The sequence below is a fragment of the Lactuca virosa genome, chromosome 4, assembly GCF_052849685.1.
Source record: "Lactuca virosa cultivar CGN04683 chromosome 4, Lactuca_virosa_CGN04683_v6, whole genome shotgun sequence".
NCBI classification, from domain to species: Eukaryota; Viridiplantae; Streptophyta; class Magnoliopsida; order Asterales; family Asteraceae; genus Lactuca; species Lactuca virosa.
Window position 1 is genome coordinate 234,918,800 of NC_136429.1, and position 21,255 is coordinate 234,940,054.

Sequence of the window (21,255 nt, forward strand, 5' to 3'; positions counted from 1 at the left end):
AGTTCATCCACATTAGTTAATACATATTCCTTCATCACAACCTCACAGAGAGGTGGTGTAGGTTTATGTACTTTAATATCAAAATATTTATAACTACACAAGACAATTACCCCATCCTCTTTCATAGTATCTGAAAGATCGTTCGATGGTTGATGTTTTAGTTGCTCCACCACATGTTCCACTTGATTTTCAAGTTTCGTGTAACACCTATTACAGGTATTGATTATTTATATCGTTTTTACGGTTTTGTGCATGGACTCGACGAGTTGGGTGCTCCAACTCGTCGAGTAGAGACTGTTAGGGGATGCGGGGTTTGGGTCCTACTCGACGTGTCGGAAGGCCCTGACTCGATGAGTAGGATATGTAAAGAGAAACCCAAATTTTTAGGGTTTGCACCCTATTTAAAGAACTTATTGCGCCTCTTGTGGCCTCCCTTATCACCTTAATATCCAGAGAAGACCCTAGATCGACCTTGCACTTTCTTGAGTGAGAGAAAGAGCTTTTGTGAGTAATTTTGGGGCATTTGTGAAGGGTTCTACAGCTTGAAGAGGAAGGAGAAAGGAAAGGAGCAGTAAATCCAACATCTACTCTGTCTTGGCCATCATTTGAGGTATAAAGTCGTCACCTTGATCTCTAGTTGATTAGATCCCTTTTCTTTGAAGTAAATGACCATTTTTGGTGCAAAATGGAGTCAAGCTTGGATCTGGACTTATCACAAGGATATGGTTCCAGATCTGGACCTCTCAAGGTCCCCAATGCTTTAAAGTTGCTCACTTTCTACAGCCTAGCCCTTTTCCATGCACAAAAACCTTGGAAGAAGCATAGTTTTAATGTTATAGCCTTGGAGGGCCTTACATGCACGTAAAGCTTGCAACTTTACGTGGTATCTGCACTAGGGGAGTTTGGATCTGAAGTTTGGGACCTTAGATCCCACCGGAAAGGGCTGAACTTGGAAATGACTGAAGGAACTCATCGAGTCCCTTAGCTGACTCAACGAGTCAGGGTAGGGTTTTCCCGTTTTTGAGTTTCTGAATGAGTGCAGTGAAGGATTATGGTCTTGGTCTGTTTAGACATTAGTTTTCTAGACATATGATGAACTCGACGAGTCACTAGGGTGACTCGGCGAGTTGATGCGGGATGCAGTGAAATGGACTTGGGAGGAACTCGACGAGTTGCTGGATGCACTCGACGAGTTGAGGTCAACATGAGCTGTTGACCTTGACTTGGACTAGGGTTGACCAGGGTTGAATTTAAGGGTAGTTATGGGATTATGACAAGTTAATCATATAATGATTATAGGCAGTTGAGTTGGAGCAGCACGTGCGTCATATCTGATTCTATCTTGTCAGTTCAGCATCCGATAGGTGAGTCTTCTCACCATACCGATGGGTCTACAGCACCAAGGCCGACCCATTTTATGATATGTGGTATACTAGCTGTAGTAGGGATATTTTCTATGATAGTTAGCTTTATGCTAAGTGGTATGCTAGTGATTATGTGATATTTGCATGGAAGACCCCGGGGGGAGCCGGTGGCAGTTGGATATAAGACCATGTGGGGGAGCCCATGGCATTCCTAGGTAAAGACCATGTGGGGGAGCCCATGGCATGATGTTGTAAGACCCTAGGAGTTATGTAGTATGATAGCTACTTCTGTGATATATGATATGCTAGTTGATTATTATGTTATTGCATGGAAGACCCCGGGGGGAGCCCGTGGCAGTTGGATATAAGACCACGTGGGGGAGCCCATGGCATTCCTAAGTAAAGACCATGGGGGGAGCCCATAGCATGAAGATATAAGACCATGGGGGAGCCCACAACATCCTTATATGTTATTATGCATGGCTTATGTGATATGTGAAGGGTTTTGAACATTCTAACACTCCTATGGTGTACATGCAACCCTAGATGCATTGGATCTATGTTTTCTCTATTATACATGCAAACTTTCAATTTTCCAATGCATCATCCTAACTAGCATACTATGGAGTATATACACTACAAAATGTAGTTGGATGACTTACCTTTGTTGTAGCTTTGAAACCTTAAGCCTTTAAGAGCCTAGCAACCTAGGTGTGATGCCTCAAATGCTTCACACAACACCACCAACAATGGAGAACTTGAGAATAGATTGTCTTGCACACATAAAATCGGCTAGCCCTCTTGTATCTCACTTAAGTGCCGATTTTGGTAGCCATGAGGTTTCTTATATAGTGCGACACAACTAGGGTTACACCATATAAACCCTAATGTGCATGACTTTCCACATTCCTTAGGCTCTATGGGTGTTGGGTCAAAAATATGGTTTATACTTTACTTTTCTAGGCTTTAATAGTTTTCAGTCATGTAATATGTGTTTGCGGTTGTGTTCACGGCCCAGGTGGGTGTTTACGGTCGTGAACTGGTTCACGGCCGTGAACCTATTCACGGCCCCTGTTTCATATAAATAGTGATTAGTGGTGAGGGGTAAGAGGACATAGTTGGTACATGGCTATGACAGAGAGAAGAGAGGAGCTTAAGTGTGTGAGTGTGTGAATCTTGTAAGGAACTTCATTCTTATCAAATCATACACGATTCATCTTATTCTTCTTCTCCTTATTCTTTATTTTGCTCTTGCTTCATCCAATTGATTGGGATTCCGCACCATCAATTGGAACTGATTGATACGTCAAGCGAAATTTGGGACTTACAGTTGGTATCAGAGCAAGGATTGTATCAATCAATTTGGCAGATCTGGAGCGTATTTGATCTTTTCGTGAAGGATTTTTGTGTTTTTGGATATTTCTTGGCAAAATAGTGGGGGTTTGCTCTTTGTGTTTTTCATAAAAACGAGTTTTTGATCGAGTTTTGGAGCAAAAAGTGGTGAAAACCGCTGTTTTTTTGCGATACGAAGAAGGGTTCTCGACCACTGAAGAAGGGTTCTCGGCCTAACTGAAGAAGGGTTCTCGGCCACCAAAGAAGGGTTCTCGGTCCTCCGAAGCAGCTTTCACGATCCTCCGAAGAAGCTTTCATGGCCAGCCTTGCATGATTGCGGTCTTTGCTTGTTCACGGTCTCGCACGTTCACGGTCCTCGCTTCGTGTTCCAGGTTCAGCCTAGTTCTCGGCCAGCATGTTCATAGCCCAGCAGGAGTTCGGCCCACAGTCAGCAGCCTTTTATCGGCCCACGTGTGGGTTCCTCGCACCTGTAGTGAATAAATCAAAAGGATTTTGGGTGTTGCAAGGATCGAACTCTCGACCTCTCGCATCATCACCCTCGCGCCTTACCAACTCATCTAGCTTGCTAGATGTTATAGCTCTTCCCTTTCTAATTCAAATATCGTATCTTTGCTTCCTAGATTCGCATTTTTTGACAAATTTTGACCAAAACTTAATTTTTCAAATTTTAAAATTTTATTTTCAACCCAAAATTTTGGTTTTTAATTTTTGACTTTCTAAATTGACTTTTGACCTAAAAAATTTGACTTTGACTTTCAAGTTTGACCTTTGACTTTAAACTTTGACTTTTTCGTTTAACCTTCAAACTTTTACTTTTAGCTTTTCGGTTTGACTTTTAAGGTTCAAAGGGCAATTTAAAAAAAATTAAATTAAAAAAATGGAACCAAAAACCTTTCCGGTAAATGAAGTTTCATGCTCAGAATCTTGTGAAACCACTGTTAAAGTTTTACGTGATCAAATCGAGTTGATAAAGAGAGAGAACGAGGACCTAAAATATGAGAAGTATACTCTTAAGAAAGACCAGAGACCATTAAAAGAGAAATTAGAGGCCAAGACTAGGGATTTTAGGAAGTTGCAGGAGGATTACAGTAACAAGTAGAGAACTATAATTACATTAAGAAACAACTTATTGTTGTAACTAAAGAACTTGACACTTTGAAAATTAAGTGTGAAAAAACAGATGTTAGTTTAAAAAATTATACTATGTCAAGTAAGACAGTCGAGTCCTTAGTTGAAAAACAATTGAGTCAAACCAAGGGTCTAGGGTATCATAGTGTTCCACATCCCTTCAATGACAACTATAACCCACCCCTTGAGACCAACGAGGAAGAAATTCATGCTCAATATGGCCATCCCCCTGTCCCAGCTTCAGTTAAGACTGAACCATCTGGGCCTACTGAGGTTATTCATGTGAACATTTCTGATACTTCTACTTCATGTGTAGGTAAAGTGGTAGAAGATGAGAACAAGGAGAGCACTATTGAACAAACACATGACTCCTTGAACTCTGACCCAGTTACTTCTGACAAACCTGCTGTTGGTAAATACAGGCCACCAAAACAAGCAAATCAGAGTGCTTGTTGCAAATGTGCTTGTGGGAACAATAAGAGACAAGGAAAGGGTACGCCACCAGGGGCAGGAAGAAACAATTCCTATGTGAAGAAACAAACATGTTTTCACTGTGGAACACCTGGACACATTGCCAGAAATTGTCCAAATCACGCATACGTTCCTTACTATGCACAAGGCTGGCAGAACGTGCAAAGAGGGAGATTCTCCAAAAGAAACCCTTCCAGGTCACACTCGCGCAATGGTGACTGGAACGCGCAAAAGGCCAAGAAATCAACTCCCAACAACAAGAAGGGAATGTCGGCCAAGAAGTCCAATCCAAGAGATGCTCCAATGAAATCAAGATCAGTCAGATCAAAGTCATCTCGAAAGCCGACTTCAAGTTCAAAAGCAAGTACTGAGGCACCCATCTGATCAAACAAGAAATGGGTTAAAGCCAACTACAAATGGGTACCAAAGGTTCACTCTCCCAAATCTTCTAATGATTCTAATATTTCTACATCTTCTGTTTGTGATAAGCAGGATATGTCATGAGAGAGAGTTCTTTGCAAAGATGACAAAGGTCAACCCAGTTTCGAAATGGACTGGGTTCCAAAGACCAACTAATCCCGCTCTGTGTCGGAGTATCTATGGAGGCATATCATCAGACTTTGGTTTGTTGATAGTGGCTGTTCCAGGCACATGATAGGAGGCATCTCTCAATTGTTCAACACTCAGAACTTTTTTTGAGAGTATGTGTCGTCTGCGGGAAAGGAAAGAAAGGAAGAAAGGAAAGGATCACACATGGGTTTTGTGCTTAACGATGTGAAGAATTTTCGGATCTGTTCTGATATTATGCATGCTATTCTCAGACCTTCTGGATGCAAATTCAATCAGTGACTTACGGTTTGAGTTTTCTTCTCGATACTCCTGAGTTTATCTTAAACTTATTTGTTTTGAAGACAATTTTTTTTCTTATATGTCTGTTGGGAAGTGATATGAAGTGTAGTGCTAAAGGGAAATTTATGATGCGTGTAATGCACTAAAGTCAAATTGTCTAGACTCTGTGTTCAATGTGTTGGTAGGCACAAAGTATTTAAATGGACTAGACTAGGCATAGATGGACTGTGAAAAGACTTGACAAATATTGACGTAGATAGTTCCGTTTGAACTGACCATATGACGCTCGGGTAGATTGAGCAGTGAGATAAACATGGGAACCTGCGAGATACACTAAAAGTTAATTATCTAGAACTGTGGCTCAACATTTCCTTGACGTATGGACTCATGTCCTTAATTTCGGTACTGATAGGGCGACTGGGGGGTTCTGATAAAGTAGGTCTGTAGGAATTATTTTATTTTTTTCTATCTGTCAGTCATATGCTGCCTCCTCTGCGTGATTGGAACATATCTGACCTGGACTGCAACATATGCAACCCCATCTCTATGCATCCTCTTCTATATGTAATTCTTCCTATCTGTTAGCCATATGATGTCCCCTCTACGTGATCGGAAGATCCGACTTGGGACACAGCATATGCACCCTACTACCTATCTAACCCTCTATCTATGTTAGCCATATGTTGTTCCCTCTGCGTGATTGTAAAACATCCGACCTGGGATACAACATATGCATTTCTATATATGTCCTCTCTCTTAATGATTGAATACTCACCTAAAGTAAGGAGTTCTTTGGAAGTTCTTGATTATCGGGGTATATCGTGAAGTGGAAAACACGTTCTAGTGCATCTAAAATTGAACAATTTAATAGGTTGTATGTAGATCTCGCTGCTTAATTTAAGTGGACAACAATATCCTTGGTCGTCGTCAGCTAAATGGTCCATTTAGGAATATAAGTACAATGTCTTGTCATGTACTGTCCAATTTGTCAACATCCTTGTGTTTAAGTGGACCACAATACCAGTGATTGACCAGATCTAAACATGCAGGCGTGTGTAGATAAATGATACTGAATTGTTTGACAACTTTGATCCTAAATATTTTTGTTTTTGTTAAATTTGTTCATAGTTTTCCTCTATGCACAAATTCAGGGGGAGAATTAAACATTTTTTAAAAAAATAACCAAACAAAAATAAAAAAATTCAAAAGTCAAACAAAAATCAGAAAATTAAAAATCCAAAAATATTTTTGTTTATTAAAAAATTCAAAAATCAAACAAAAATCAGAAAATTAAAAATCCAAAAATATTTTTGTTTCTGTTTTATTTTTTTCAGAAAATATGAAAAATACAAAACTATTGTGTGCTAAGTTGTCTTTTAGTTTTGTTTTGTCTTGAAAAGTGAATTCAGATGTAGATGAGACTCATGGAGACTGTATCGAGATTTTCTGAGCCAAAGCTTCATCCGTGATCATTGAAGAATTCTCATTCGAAGGAATAAGAAATGAAGACTATTCTTTCAACATTCAATCCTTCAACCCCAGAAGCAAGGTGAAGCTGAACTTGAAGATTATGTGACAGATTGCATTGAAGCCTCCTCAATCAATTTGTTGTTATCTATGTACCTGCTGAAGTGATCCAGAAGATTCGTTCTCTCTGATATTCTCTCTGAAGATTCTCAAGCTGAAAGCAATATCTTTCAAGAATCAGTACATCAAGCCTCCTCACCCAATGTGCATTCAAAGTCAAATTTTGAAGAAAAGCCCAACTGCTCAAGATGAAGTCATTTATTAAAGATTCATCAAGTTCATCTTGAAGCTGTGAAGAAATCGAAGATAAACGTTGAAGCCAAGCTCCCAATGAAGATTGACAAGAAAAGCCAGCTACATTTTTAGGGGGAGTTTGTTGGGTCAGTTAGAAAAGAAAGCTATAAACCAAGGGGGAGATTTTTGGGTCAAAAATATGGTTTATACTTTACTTTTATAGGCTTTAATAGTTTTTAGTCTTGTAATATGTGTTTGCGGTTGTGAACTGGTTCACGACCCAGGTGGGTGTTTACGGCCGTGAACTGGTTCACGGCCCTGAACCTGTTCACGACCCCTGTTCCATATAAATAGTGATTAGTGGTGAGGAGTAAGAGGACATAGTTGGTACATGGATCAGACAGAGAGAAGATGGGAGCTTTAGTGTGTGAGTGTGTGAATCTTGTAAGGAACTTCATTCTTGTCAAATCATACAAGATTCATCTTATTCTTCTGCTCCTTCTTCTCTATTTTGATCTTGCTTCATCCAATTGATTGGGATTCCGCACCATCAATTGGATCAGATTGATATGTCAAGCGAAATTTGGGACTTACAATGGGTTTTAACCTCCATGGAGTATCCATGGGTCACCACATGGGTTTAGCCCAACATATAGAACTATGGATCATAAGCCCACTTTATAAGAATGAATGATTTACACAATCAATCCCCATATATTTAATTAGTCTCTTTTGATCACAAAATTAATTCCAAATTAATTCTTGATCAATACTAATTAAATAATGTGATTTCATATTAGTATATTAGAACTTATAATATATTAATAAATCATAAATGTCCTCTTCTCAAAAGTCCATCCTTACAAATTGTTCCGGTGCCATGCAACCCAAATGGACCATGCTACTCTCGGGTCAAGTACATACAAATTATAGTTATGGGCTTAGACACTAAATCCAACAGTCTCCCACTTGGATAAGTCTAATAACTATAACTGCAAGTACGACTTAAAACACCCACTAGAAATCATAGCTCTTAAAAGCCTCTGTCGAACCGAGACGCTCCATTTTAGATAAGTGATCATATAATCCTCTGTTCTCAAGATCAGCCGGACAAATACATGGAACAATGTCATACTTATTGTCCATCAGTTTGTTTCCCGATTTCCGATTTGTTTGACATAGAACTTAATCGAACACATCAATTTAGTTCTGACCGGGCCCGACACATAAGTCAAAACAATATCATCGATGGGGCCAACATATCGCTTTTAATCCTCCAAGGACTAAAAGGAACAGATAAACTTCGACTCATATGCTTGTACTAACTACTCATCAAATTGTACACAGCAACACGTTTTATAACATCAAGTTACTGAAACGGTTTCGTCGATGTCTAATGAAGTGGTATTTTTTGTCGATGTTCCTGGATATGTCATGATCCCTTGGTTCCTTGGCTAAGGCAACTGCACTCTCGCTGTCACAGAAAATATCCATAGGCTCCTTTATAGCTGGTACAACTCCAAGGTCTCCAATGAAGTTCTTCAGCCATATTGCCTCCTTCGCCGCCTCACTTGCTAGTATGTACTCTGATTCGCAAGTTGAATAATCTACTGTCTCCTGCTTGGAACTTTTCCAAGTTATTGCTCCTCCATTCAGGGTAAAGACCCAACCCAACTGAGAGCGGAAATTATCTCTGTCAGTCTGAAAGCTGGCGTCACCATACCCCACCACTCTCAAGTCATCAGTCCCACCGAGGGTAAGGACCCATTCCTTACTCTTCCGCAGGTACTTCAAAATGTTCTTTACCGCAATCCACTAAGCCTTGCCAGGATTCCCTTGATATCTGTTGACCATGCTCAAAGAAAAGGCCACATCAGGGCGAGTACAATTTATAGCATACATGATCGAGCAAATAGCGAAGCATATGGTATTCGACTCATCTCAGCCTCTGTACTCGGACTTTGAGCTTTACTTAGTTTGGCATTTCACTGCATCGGTAAGTCACCTTTCTTGGTATCCTACATGCTGAATCTTTTCAACACCTTATCCAAGTAGGTACTTTGACTAAGTCCAATTAGTCTCTTACTCCTGTCTCTTAATATCCTTATCCCAAGAATATAGGCAGCTTCTCTGACGTCCTTCATAGCAAAACACTTCCCAAGCCAGGATTTAACCTCCTGCAAGGTTGGGATGTCATTTCCTATGAGTAGTATGTCATCCACATACAATACTAGAAAGTTAACTATGCTCCCACTAGCTTTGACATATACACAGGACTCATCCTCACTTCTCGAAAAGCAAAACTCTTTGACTTTCTCATCGAAACAAAGATTCCATCTACGAGATGCTTGTTTCAATCCATAAATGGATTTCTCAAGCTTACACACTCTATTAGGGTACTTTGCATCGACAAAACCATCTGGCTGACTCATGTAAACATCCTTAGCCAACTTTCCATTATGGAAAGCGGTTTTGACATCCATTTGCCATATTTCATAGTCATGAAATACAACTATGGCTAGCATAACCCTAATAGACTTAATCCTCGCTACTGGTGAGAAGGTCTCATCATAGTCAACTCCCGGAGTTTGAGTAAAGCCCTTCGCAACCACTCGCGCCTTATAAGTGTGTACCTTACCATCCATGTCAGTCTTCTTCTTGAATATCCATTTGCACCCGACTGTCTTACGACCCGATACATTGTCAACCAAGTTCCAAACTTGATTGTCATACATGGACTGAATCTCACTGTCCATAGCCTCTTTCTATTTAGCAAACTCGGGGCCTGCCATGGTTTCCTTGTAGTTGTTAGGTTCATCCAAATTTACCAGTGTGCTATCACTGATAAATGTATCACTTTAATTAGTAATATGGAAACCATAAAACTCAGGTTTATTTCTAACTCTAATGGAACGCCTCAGAGGTAAGGACTCATCAATTGGATCGACATGAGTTTCCTCCTCAGGTTGATCGCTAGTGTTTGAGGTTCCTTCATCGCTTGACACTTGAAGTTCTTCAAGGTCAATCTGCCTCCCATTGTCTCCTTGGCCTATGAGCTCTCTCTCGCGAAAGACTCCTCTCCTCACAATTAAGACAACATTGTCACTCGGTCTGTAGAAGAGATAACTAAAGTATTTATGTAGGTAGCCGATGAAAATACACCGCTCACTTCGAGGCTCGAGCTTGTCATGAGTCTCGCGTCTCATGAAAGCCTCGCAACCCCAAACATTGATGTGGTCTAATGTGGGAACCTTCCCAGTCCACATCTCGTGAGGTGTTTTGGCAACCTTCTTAGTTGGGACTAGATTAAGGATATGGGCAGCAGTCTCTAAGGCGTACCCCCAAAATGAGATAGGTAACGAAGCTCAACTCATCATGGAACGAACCATGTCCAACAAGGTTCGATTGCGCCTCTCAGCCACACCATTAAGCTGTGGTGTCCTAGGTGGGGTCAATTGTGAAACAATCCCACATTCCTTAAGATAGTCTAGGAACTCGATACTAAGATACTCACCACCCCGATCGGATCGGAGCATCTTTATCTTTCTGCCCAGCTGATTTCCCACTTCTTGCTTAAACTCTTTGAATTTATCAAATGTTTCTGACTTATGCTTGATTAAGTAGACATAGCCATATCTATTGTAATCATCAGTAAAAGTCACATAGATGCGGTTAGCATCCCTTGTGGTGGTTCTGAAGGGTCCACACACATCAGTGTGTATGAGATTCAACAAACCTTCACCCCTTTCACAAGTACCAGTGAAGGGTGATTTAGTCATCTTTCCAAGCAAGCAAGATTCGCAAGTGTCATCCGACCTTAAGTCGAATGAATCCAAAACTCCAGCCTTTTGGAGTTGACCTATGCGCTTCTTGCTGACATGTCCAAGACGACAATGCCACAATCATGCTTTATCCAATTCATTGGAAGAATCAATGTGCAACACATTATTTCCTAAGTTGTCTACAACCATCGCAATTTCATATACACCATTACAAGGTAATGCTTTAAAAATAAAAAAACACCATTACAAATTTACAATAAGCATTAATAGCACCACATTCATTATCAAATGAAAAACTAAATCCTTGTTTGTACAAACCATGAAAGGAAATAACATTTCTCACTATTTCAGACGAGTAGCAACAATTATTGAAATCTATTTCTAACCCACTACTAAGTAATAAAGAGTAAACTCCAATCTTGGTGACAGGTGAAACCTTCCTATTCCCCATGATCAAGTTTATCTTCCCGTGCTCCACATCCTTACTTCTTTTTAGGCCCTGCAAATCAGAACAAATGTGAATTCCACAACCTGTATCAAGGACCCAAGAACAAGAATGTGCTGAGTTATTAGATAGAATAGTATAAATACATACATGGGTGGCCTTAACCTTCCCATATTTGACATCTTGCAAGTATTTGGGGCAGCTTCGCTTCCAGTTCCCTTTATCGTGACAATAGAAACACTATGTTTCCTTAGGAACGGAAGAGGGAGCAGCAGAACCAGCCTTGGTCCCACTTGAAGAGGATCCATCAAGAGACTTTCCCTTGTGGATCTTTGAGGGAGCCTTCCTCTTCTTCCCTTTCCTTTGCCCAATTGCCAGAACCGAGGCGGTGGTAGGAGTAGTAACAACCGATTTACCTTTGAGACCACTTTCGGCAGTCCTCAAAAGCCCTTGAAGTTTGCTAAGTGTGACCTCTTCCTTGTTCATATGATAGGTCATGCGGAACTGATCATAACATGGAGGTAAGGAGTGTAGAATGATATCTATATCCAACTCCTCAGGGAAGTTCACATTCAACTTTAGAAATCGGTCCACAAACCTTTGCATTTTCTACAAGTGGCCTGTGATGGGTTCACCATCCTTCATCCTGGTTGTTATCATGGAAGAGATGATTTCATACCTCTCTTGACGAGCACTTAGATGGTATCTTTCCATCAGGTCCTGGTGCATCTCAAAAGGGTAGAAGTCCTCATAGGAATTTTGGAGTTCATCTGTCATGGTGGCCAACATGATACAAGACACCTTGGTGGCATCCTTCTCATGAGTCCTAAGTTCAGCGATCTCCTCAGTAGTAGCAGAAGACTCATCGATTTCCTTAAGCTCCTTGTCGAGGACATATTCCTTGTCCTCATAGCGAGTGACCATCCTGATGTTCCTAATCCAATCATTGAAGTTGGAACCATCAAAGACGACTCTCCTACACAAATTCATGAGAGAGAAGGAGCCAGTAGGGTTTGAGCCAGAAGCAGTGTTGGAAGACATCTGAAAGGAAAGAAAGACAATGTTTAGATTAGATAAAGAGTCCTTAATATAACACCCAAAATGAAATATTAAGGCTAGGACCCAACACAATATTTTACAAATTGGAAGAGGGATGTCGTAATCCACTTGCAAAATATTTCAAGGTAGGTAAATGACAATTTACCAATTTCCACCATGAAAAACGAAATTTATATTAAGTTTTATATGGATTGAAATTCCTAGATCCTTTGAGATTCATTGAACAATTCAATGGCATGTTTAAATCTCCATTATGCCCTTCAGGTTTGTGACTGGGATACCGAGGATCACAAAAAAGGTGTGAATAACCATGCAAAATGTGCTTGGTACTCTCGACTTTATCACCCAATCAATGTGCCGATTAACCACACACACTCCATTGATCTTATGATAAACATCGAGCCACCCTTTTCCATCCTTACTAGTCCAAGTTAATGTGTCGGTTAACCACTCATGCTCCATCAACGACTTGGTAAGGTGCAAAGCACAATTTTCATGGATTAGCATCAATTTCATATTTTCCTAAAGTAACTAAGATTGAGAATTTATAAAACGTTTAGTTACTTTATTACTATCATTATACTTAATGAGAATTATAGTCCAATCCTACCCATTCGGCTGACGACCCTCCACCAATCACGGAAGAGGTGGGTGAGAGTGGACTCCCATTAAACTGCGATTTTATAGGCGGTAACCTTATACCCCCCTTATAGATCGGCTTTGTGAATGAGGCCTACTAACGGTAAGACTGACTTGATTTTATATATATATATATATATATATATATATATATATATATATATATATATATTATCAACATATAATACTATAAAGTATAAGGGTTGAATTTTAAACTTTTAAAATTCTAAGGTTTGGAATTAAAGTATGCAAAAGTGTAACTTTACAAATTCCAAAACTTGAGGGAAAGTTTTGAAACATGTCAAAACTTTTCATTTCCATAACATATGACTTTAATGATCTCTTAAAAGAAAAACCTTTCATTTTCCATAACTTGAGGACAAGTTATGGAGTCCATTAAAAGCATTTAACCAATTATTTTAATTAACACAATAATCAAATAATTCATACATGATTCAATTAAACTCATATGAACAAGATAATTCATGTCAAACAAATTTCATGAAATTAGCCTAATCATATAAACTAATACAAAACATGAAACTTTGACAATTATCTTTGAAATAAGATAAGCACAATCATTACCACATCAAAAACAGGTTTATTTGTTCAAAAACAGTTTAGGGTAGTGATTCTAGTCCAGTTCTGGCTTTAAAACTTGAAATTCTGCATTCTGGAGCACCAATTCATCGAGTGCATGAATTGACTCGGCGAGTTGGTCAGTTTTTAGGGTGGACTCGGCGAGTCTGTCAGTGGACTCGGCTAGTTGACTATCCAGAAAGCATAAAATCGATTTTTTTCAAGCTTTGAAAACAAGTAGCATCAAGTATAATGGAAAACAAGCCTAGTTTCTGATACCACTGAAGGGTTTTGAGCATTCTAACACTCTTATGGTGTACATGCAACCCTAGATGCCTTGGATCTTTGTTTTCTCTATTATACATGCAAACTTTCAATTTTCCAAGGCATCATCCTAACTAGCATACTATGGATTATATACAATACAAAATCTAGTTAGATGACTTACCTTTGTTGTAGCTTTGAAACCTTAAGCCTTTAAGATCCTAGCACCCCAAGTGTGATGCCTCAAATGCTTCACATAACACCACCAATAATGGAGAACTTGAGAAGAGATTGTCTTGCACACACAAAATCGGCTAGCCCTCTTATATCTCACTTAAGTGCCGATTTTGGTAGCCATGAGGTTTCTTATATAGTGTGACACAACTAGGGTTACACCATGTAAACCTTAATATGCATGACTTTCCACATTCCTTAGGCTCCATGGGTTTTAACCTCCATGGAGTATCCATGGGTCACCACATGGGTTTAGTCCAACATAAATAACTATGGATCATAAGCCCACTTTATAAGAATGAATGATTTACACAATCAATCCCCATATATTTAATTAGTCTATTTTGATCACAAAATTAGTTCAAAATTAATTCTTGATCAATACTAATTAAGTAATGTGATTTCATATTAATATATTAGAACTTATAATATATTAATAAATCATAAATGTCCTCTTCTCAAAAGTCCACCCTTACAAATTGTTTCGGTGCCACGCAAACCAAATGGACCATGCTACTCTCGGGTCAAGTACATACCAATTATAGTTATGGGCTTAGACATTAAATCTAATAATATATGTAGCTTTTATAGCTAATATGATATGTGTTATGTGGATTGTGTGTGGGGTATGATGGGTTTTGAGCATTCTAACACTCCTATGGTATACATGCAACCCTAGAAACCTTGGATCTATGTTTGACTAAGATACATGCAAATAATTATTTTTCCAAGGTTCTTATCCTAACTAGCATGGCATGGGATACTTGAATCAAATAAAACTAGTAGAATTACTTACCTTGTAGTAGTAGTTGATTGCTTGGAGTTTGAGAGCCTAGCACCAATAATGTGGATGCCTCAAATGGAAGTCACAAATCACCACAAACTTGGAAACTTGAGAGAATAGTCACAAACTTCTTGAAATCGGCCCTCTTAGTTTACACACATCAACTAGTCTAATTTCAAGAACCAAAGCCTCCTTTATATAGTGTGGTGGATTAGGGTTACATCAATGTAAACCCTAATACCCATGTCTTTTCATTTCCATGAGATCCATGGGTTAAAGCTCCATGGAGTATCCATGGACTTTCCATGCAAGCCTAGCCCATTCCAAATAAGCATTAGCCCACACTATATAAATACAAGAGACCATATTTAATTAGTCATACTTTTGATCTCTAAATTAATTCTAAATTAATTATAGATCAACACTAATTAAATAATATGATTTTATATTAATATATTAGAACTTATAATATATTAATAAATCATAACTTATACTATTCTCAAAAGATTATCCGTAAATTGTTCGGGTGAAGTGCAACCCAAATGGACCATGCCGGGTCGGGTCAAGTACATACCAAACATAGTTATGGACTTAGACACTATCTCCAACAGTCTCCCACTTGGATAAGTCTAATAACTATAGTTGCAAGTATGACTTCAGGAACCGATCAGCAATCGTAGCTCTTAAAACTCTGTTGAACTATGAAGCGCCACTTTAGATAAGTGATCATATAATCCTCTGTTCTAGATATCAGACGGACAAATACACGGAACATGGTCTTGCTTATTGTCCAACATTTGTTTCCCGATTTCCGATTTGTTTGACATAGAACTTAACTGAACACATCAATTTAGTTCTGACCGGGCCCGGTACATAGGTCAAAACAAAATCATCGAGGGGCCCAAATATCGCTTCTAATTCTAGAAGGAACATATAAACTTCGACGCATATGTTTGCTCTACTACTTGTTGAATTACACACAAAAGCACGGTTTATAACATCGAGTTACCAATGCGTTTTCGTGCAATCAATGCATAACCAACTCATAGGCAACAAATCATATCTCTAGGTTTGAAGACTTATATGATATTACCGTCTCACGATCACTCGAGATAAATTCCATGAAGTGATACAAGTGAGCGTGGGTTGAATCCAATACTCAGAACTTATGAGCACTCATGAGTGTTGTAGCCCCGCTTTGTCTAACATCTTAGACCTCTACAAGCCAACCCATGACAGTCTTGATTCATATCTACTTCCAACATATGACCGAATGTGGAGAGTTTGAATAATATGAGATAAACCATAACATAATTATTCTGGAAGTCAAAACATGCAAAAAGAAATAATAGTAAACGATTGACAAGAGATAGCAACACTTTACTCATAAATAACAGCTTTTATTTATCATCAAATGTCAATTACATTTTACAAATTTCAAGATTATCTAACTACTAAAACTAATATCATCCTTCAGCCCTATGCTCCGAGCATGCTGGAGATGCTTAGCCCGAGTCAGTCTCTTCGTGAGGGGATCTGCTGGGTTCTCATCCGATGATACCCTCTTTGCCACGAGGATTCCTTCTTCTATTCGATGTCTGATGAAGTGATATTTTTTGTCAATGTGTCTGGATCTCCCATGATCTCTTGGTTCCTTGGCTAAGGCAACCACACTATTGCTGTCACAGAAAATCTCCATTGGCTCCTTTATAGCTGGTACAACTCCAAGGTCTCCGATGAAGTTCTTTAGCCATATAGCCTCCTTTGCTGCCTCGCTTGCTGCTATATACTCTGATTCACAAGTGGAATCAGCCACTGTCTCCTGCTTGGAACTTTTCCAAGTAATTGCCCCTCCGTTTAGAGTAAAGACCCAGCCCGACTGAGAGCGGAAATTATCCCTGTCAGTCTGAAAGCTAGCATCACTGTACCCTACAACTCTCAAGTCCTCACTGCCACCGAGGGTAAGGACCCAGTCCTTAGTCCTCCGTAGGTACTTGGGGATATTCTTTACCGCAGTCCAGTGTGCCTTGCCAGGGTTCCCCTGATACCTGGTAACCATGCTCAAAGCAAAGGCTACATCAGGTCGAGTACATGTCATCGCATACATGATCGATCCTACAGCTGAAGCATAAGGTATTCGACTCATTTATGCTATCTCAGCTCAGTACTAGGGCTTTGTGTCTTACTCAATCTGGCGTTACTCTGGATGGGTAACTCTCCTTTCTTGGAGTTATGCATGTTGAACCTTTTCAACACTTTGTCCACATAGGTGCTTTGACTAAGTCCAATTAGTCTTTTACTCCTGTTTCTCAAGATCCTTATCCCTAGGATATAGGCAGCTTCTCCAAGGTCCTTCATAGCGAAACACTTCCCAAGCCAGGACTTTACTTCCTGCAGGGTTGGGATGTCATTTCCTATGAGTAGTATGTCATCCACATACAGTACCAAAAAGCTGACTATACTCCCACTAGCCTTGATATAGACACAAGATTCATCTTCACTCCTTGAAAAGCCAAATTCTTTGACTTTCTCATCAAATCAAAGATTCCATCTGCGAGGTGCCTGTTTTAATCCATAAATGGATTTCTCGAGCTTACACACTCTACTGGGGTACTCTGTACTAACAAAACCCTCTGGCTGAACCATGTAAACATCTTCAGCCAACTTTCCATTAAGGAAAGCGGTTTTGACATCCATTTGCCATATTTCATAATCATGAAATGCAGCAATGGCTAACAGAACCCTAATAGACTTAATCTTGGCCACTGGTGAAAAGGTCTCATCATAATCAACTCCCGGAGTTTGAGAATAACCCTTTGCAACCAGTCGTGCCTTATAAGTGTGTACATTACCATCCATGTCAGTCTTCTTCTTGAAGATCCATTTGCACCCAACTATCTTACGATCAGGCACATTGTCAACCAAGTTCCAAACTTGATTGTCATACATGGACTGTATCTCGCTATCCATAGCCTCTTTCCATTTAGCAGCCTCAGGGCCTGCCATGGCTTCCGTGTAGCTGTTAGGCTCATCCAGATTTACCAGTGTGTTATCACTGATAAGTGTCTCACCTTCTGCAGTAATATGAAAACCATAATAATGCTCAGGTGCATTCCTAACTCTGGTGGAACGCCTCAGAGGTATAGATTCTTCAGTCGGCTCAACAGGAGTTTCCTCCTCAGGTTGAGGGCTAGGGTTTGAGGTTCCTTCACCACTTGACCCTTGAATTTCCTCAAGGTCAATTTGCCTCCCACTGTCTCCTTGGCTCATGAATTCTCTCTCTCGAAAGAATCCTCTTCTTGCTACAAAGACCACATTATCACTGGGTCTGTAGAAGATGTAACCAAAGGATTTCTGTGGGTAGCCGATGAAAATATACCTTTCGCTTCGGGGTTCGAGCTTATCGTGAGTCTCGCGTCTCACGAAAGCCTCACAACCCCAAATCTTGATGTGGTCTAGATTGGGAACTTTTCCAGTCCACAACTCGTGAGGTGTTTTGGCAACCTTCTTTGTAGGGACTAGATTAAGGATATGGGCGGCAGTCTCTAAGGCATACCCCCAAAATGAGATTGGTAGCGAAGCTCGACTCATCATGGAACGAACCATGTCCAACAAGGTCCGATTGCGCCTCTCAGCTACACCATTCAACTGTGGTGCCTAGGAGGTGTCAATTGTGAGACAATCCCACATTCCTTAAGATGGTCAAGGAACTCAGTACTAAGATACTCACCACCACGATCGAATCGAAGCATCTTAATGTTCCTGCCCAACTGATTCTCCACTTCTTGCTTAAACTCTTTGAATTTCTCAAAGGTTTCTGGCTTATGCTTGATTAGGTAGACATATCCATATCTACTAAAATCATCAGTAAAAGTCACATAGAACCGATTAGCATCTCTTGTGGCGGTTCTGAAGGGTCCACACACATCCGTGTGTATGAGGTCCAACAAACCTTCACCCCTAGCACAAGTGCCAGTAAAAGGTGACTTTGTCATTTTACCAAGCAAACAAGATTCACAACTATCATCTGACTTTAGGTCAAATGACTCCAAGACTCCATCCTTTTGGAGTTGGCCTATGCGTTTCTTGCTTACATGTCCAAGACGACAATGCCATAAGGATGCTTTATCTAAGCTAGTGGAAGAGTTAATACACAATACATTATTTCCTAGATTATCTACAACAGATACAGTTTCATACACGCCATCACAAGGTAATGCTTTAAAATAAAGAACATTATTAACGAAAGCATCAATACTACCATTATTATTATCAAAATAAAAGGTAAAACCTTGTTTGTACAATGCATGAAAGGAAATAACATTTCTTGCCATTTCTGGCGAATAATAACATTTATTCAACTCTAATGTAAACCCACTATTTAGCACTAAGGAATAAACTCCTATCTTGGTGACAGGTGAAGCTTTCCTGTTTCCCATGATCAAGTTTATCTTTCCCTGCTCCACATTCTCACTTCTTTTTAGTCCCTGCAAATCACAACATATGTGAATACCACAACCTGTATCAAGGACCCAAGACTTAGAATGAGGTGAGTTATTAGACAATATAGTGTATATACCTGCATGGTTGGGTTTTACTTTCCCATCCTTCAAATCTTACTGGTACTTTGGGCAGTTTCGCTTCCAGTGCGACTTTTCATGGCAATAGAAGCATTCAGCCTCATTAGGGTTAGCAGAAGGAGTGACAAAACCTTTCTTGGTTTTGCTTGAAGAGGAGCCTTCAAGGGTCTTACCCTTGGTACCCTTAGAAGGGTTCTTTCTCTTCTTCCCTTTGCCATGCCCGATTGCCAAGACATTGGCCGCAGTTGGAGTAGGAGTAGGAGTAGTAACAACCGACTTACCCTTTAGACCACTTTCGGCGGTCTTCAAGAGTCCTTGAAGTTTGCTGAGGGTGACTTCTTCCTTGTTCATGTGATATGTCATGTGGAATTGATCATAACACGATGGCAAGGAGTGCAAAATGATGTCTATTGCTAACTCCTCAGGGAAGTTCACATTCAGCTTCAGTAAACGGTCCACATACCTTTGCATTTTCTGCATGTGGCCCGTGATGGGTTCACCATCCTTCATTCGGGTTGTTATCATGGAGGAGATTATTTCATATCGCTCTTGACGAGCACTTTGATGGTAGCGGTCCATCAAGTCCTGGTGCATCTCAAAAGGATAATAGTCCTCATAGGACTTTTGGAGCTCGGCTGTCATGGTGGCCATCATGATGCATTCCACTTTTGTAGCATCTCTTTCATGTACCTCATATTCAGCAAGCTCTTCAGGAGTAGCAGTTGGCTCGGGTACCTTCAGCTCCTTGTCGAGAACATATTCTTTGTTCTCATACCGAGTGACCATCCTGATGTTTCTGATCCAATCTGTAAAGTTGGACCCATCAAAGATGACTCTCCCACAAAGATTCATGAGAGAGAAGGAGCTAGTAGGGTTTGAGCCAGAAGCATTGTTATTGGAAGACATCTGAAAAGAAGAGGGAATAGATTAGATTAGATATAGAGATAGTCCTTAACAAAACACCCAAATGTAATATTAAGGCTAGGACCCAACACAATATTTTATAACTTAGAAGAGGGATGTCGTAATCTAAGCTATAAGATATTTGAAGGTAGGTGAATGACGATTCACCAATTTCCACCATGAAAAACGAAATATTTAATTAGGTTTTAATTGGTTTAGAAACTCCTAGATTCTTTGAGATTCATTGAACTTTCTTCAATGACATGTTTCAATCTCGAGTGTGCCCTTCAAGTTTTGTGACTGGGATGCCGAGGATCACAAAACAAGGTGTGAAGTAACCATGCAAATTACTTGGTACCCTTAATGTATTAACCCTCAATCGATGTGCCGGTTAACCACACACGCTCCATCGATACTATGATAAACATTAAGTCACCCTTTACCTACCTTGTTAAGTTCAAGTTAGTGTGCCGGTTAACCACACACGCTCCACTAACGACTTAAACAAAGTGTAAAGTGTAATTTCATGGATTAGCACCTTATTCACATTTTCCTAAAATAACTAAGATTGGGAATTCAATAAAGTTTAGTTACTTTAGTATTATCATTATACTTTTAATGAGAATTTATAAGTCCTTGTCCTACCCGTTCGGCTAACGACCCTCCACCGATCAAGGAAGCGGTGGGTGAGAGTGGACACCCATTAAGTTGCCATTTTATAGGCAACAACCTTATACCCCCCTTATAGACCGGCTTCGTGAATGAGGCGTACTAGCGGTAAGACGACTTGATCTTATACATATATAAATATTATTAAACTTATAATATTATAAAGTATAAGGGTTGAATTTTAACTTTTAAAATTCTAGGGGTTGGAACTAAAGTTTTTAATATGACTTTACATGTTCCAAAACTTGAGGGAAAGTTTTGTAAACTTTCAAAACTTTTCATTTCTTATAACTTATGAGTTAATGGTTATTAAAAATGAAGACTCTTCATTTTTTGAAACCTATGTGTTCTTTTAATGGTTATTTATAAATGTGACTTTTGGTTATCCATA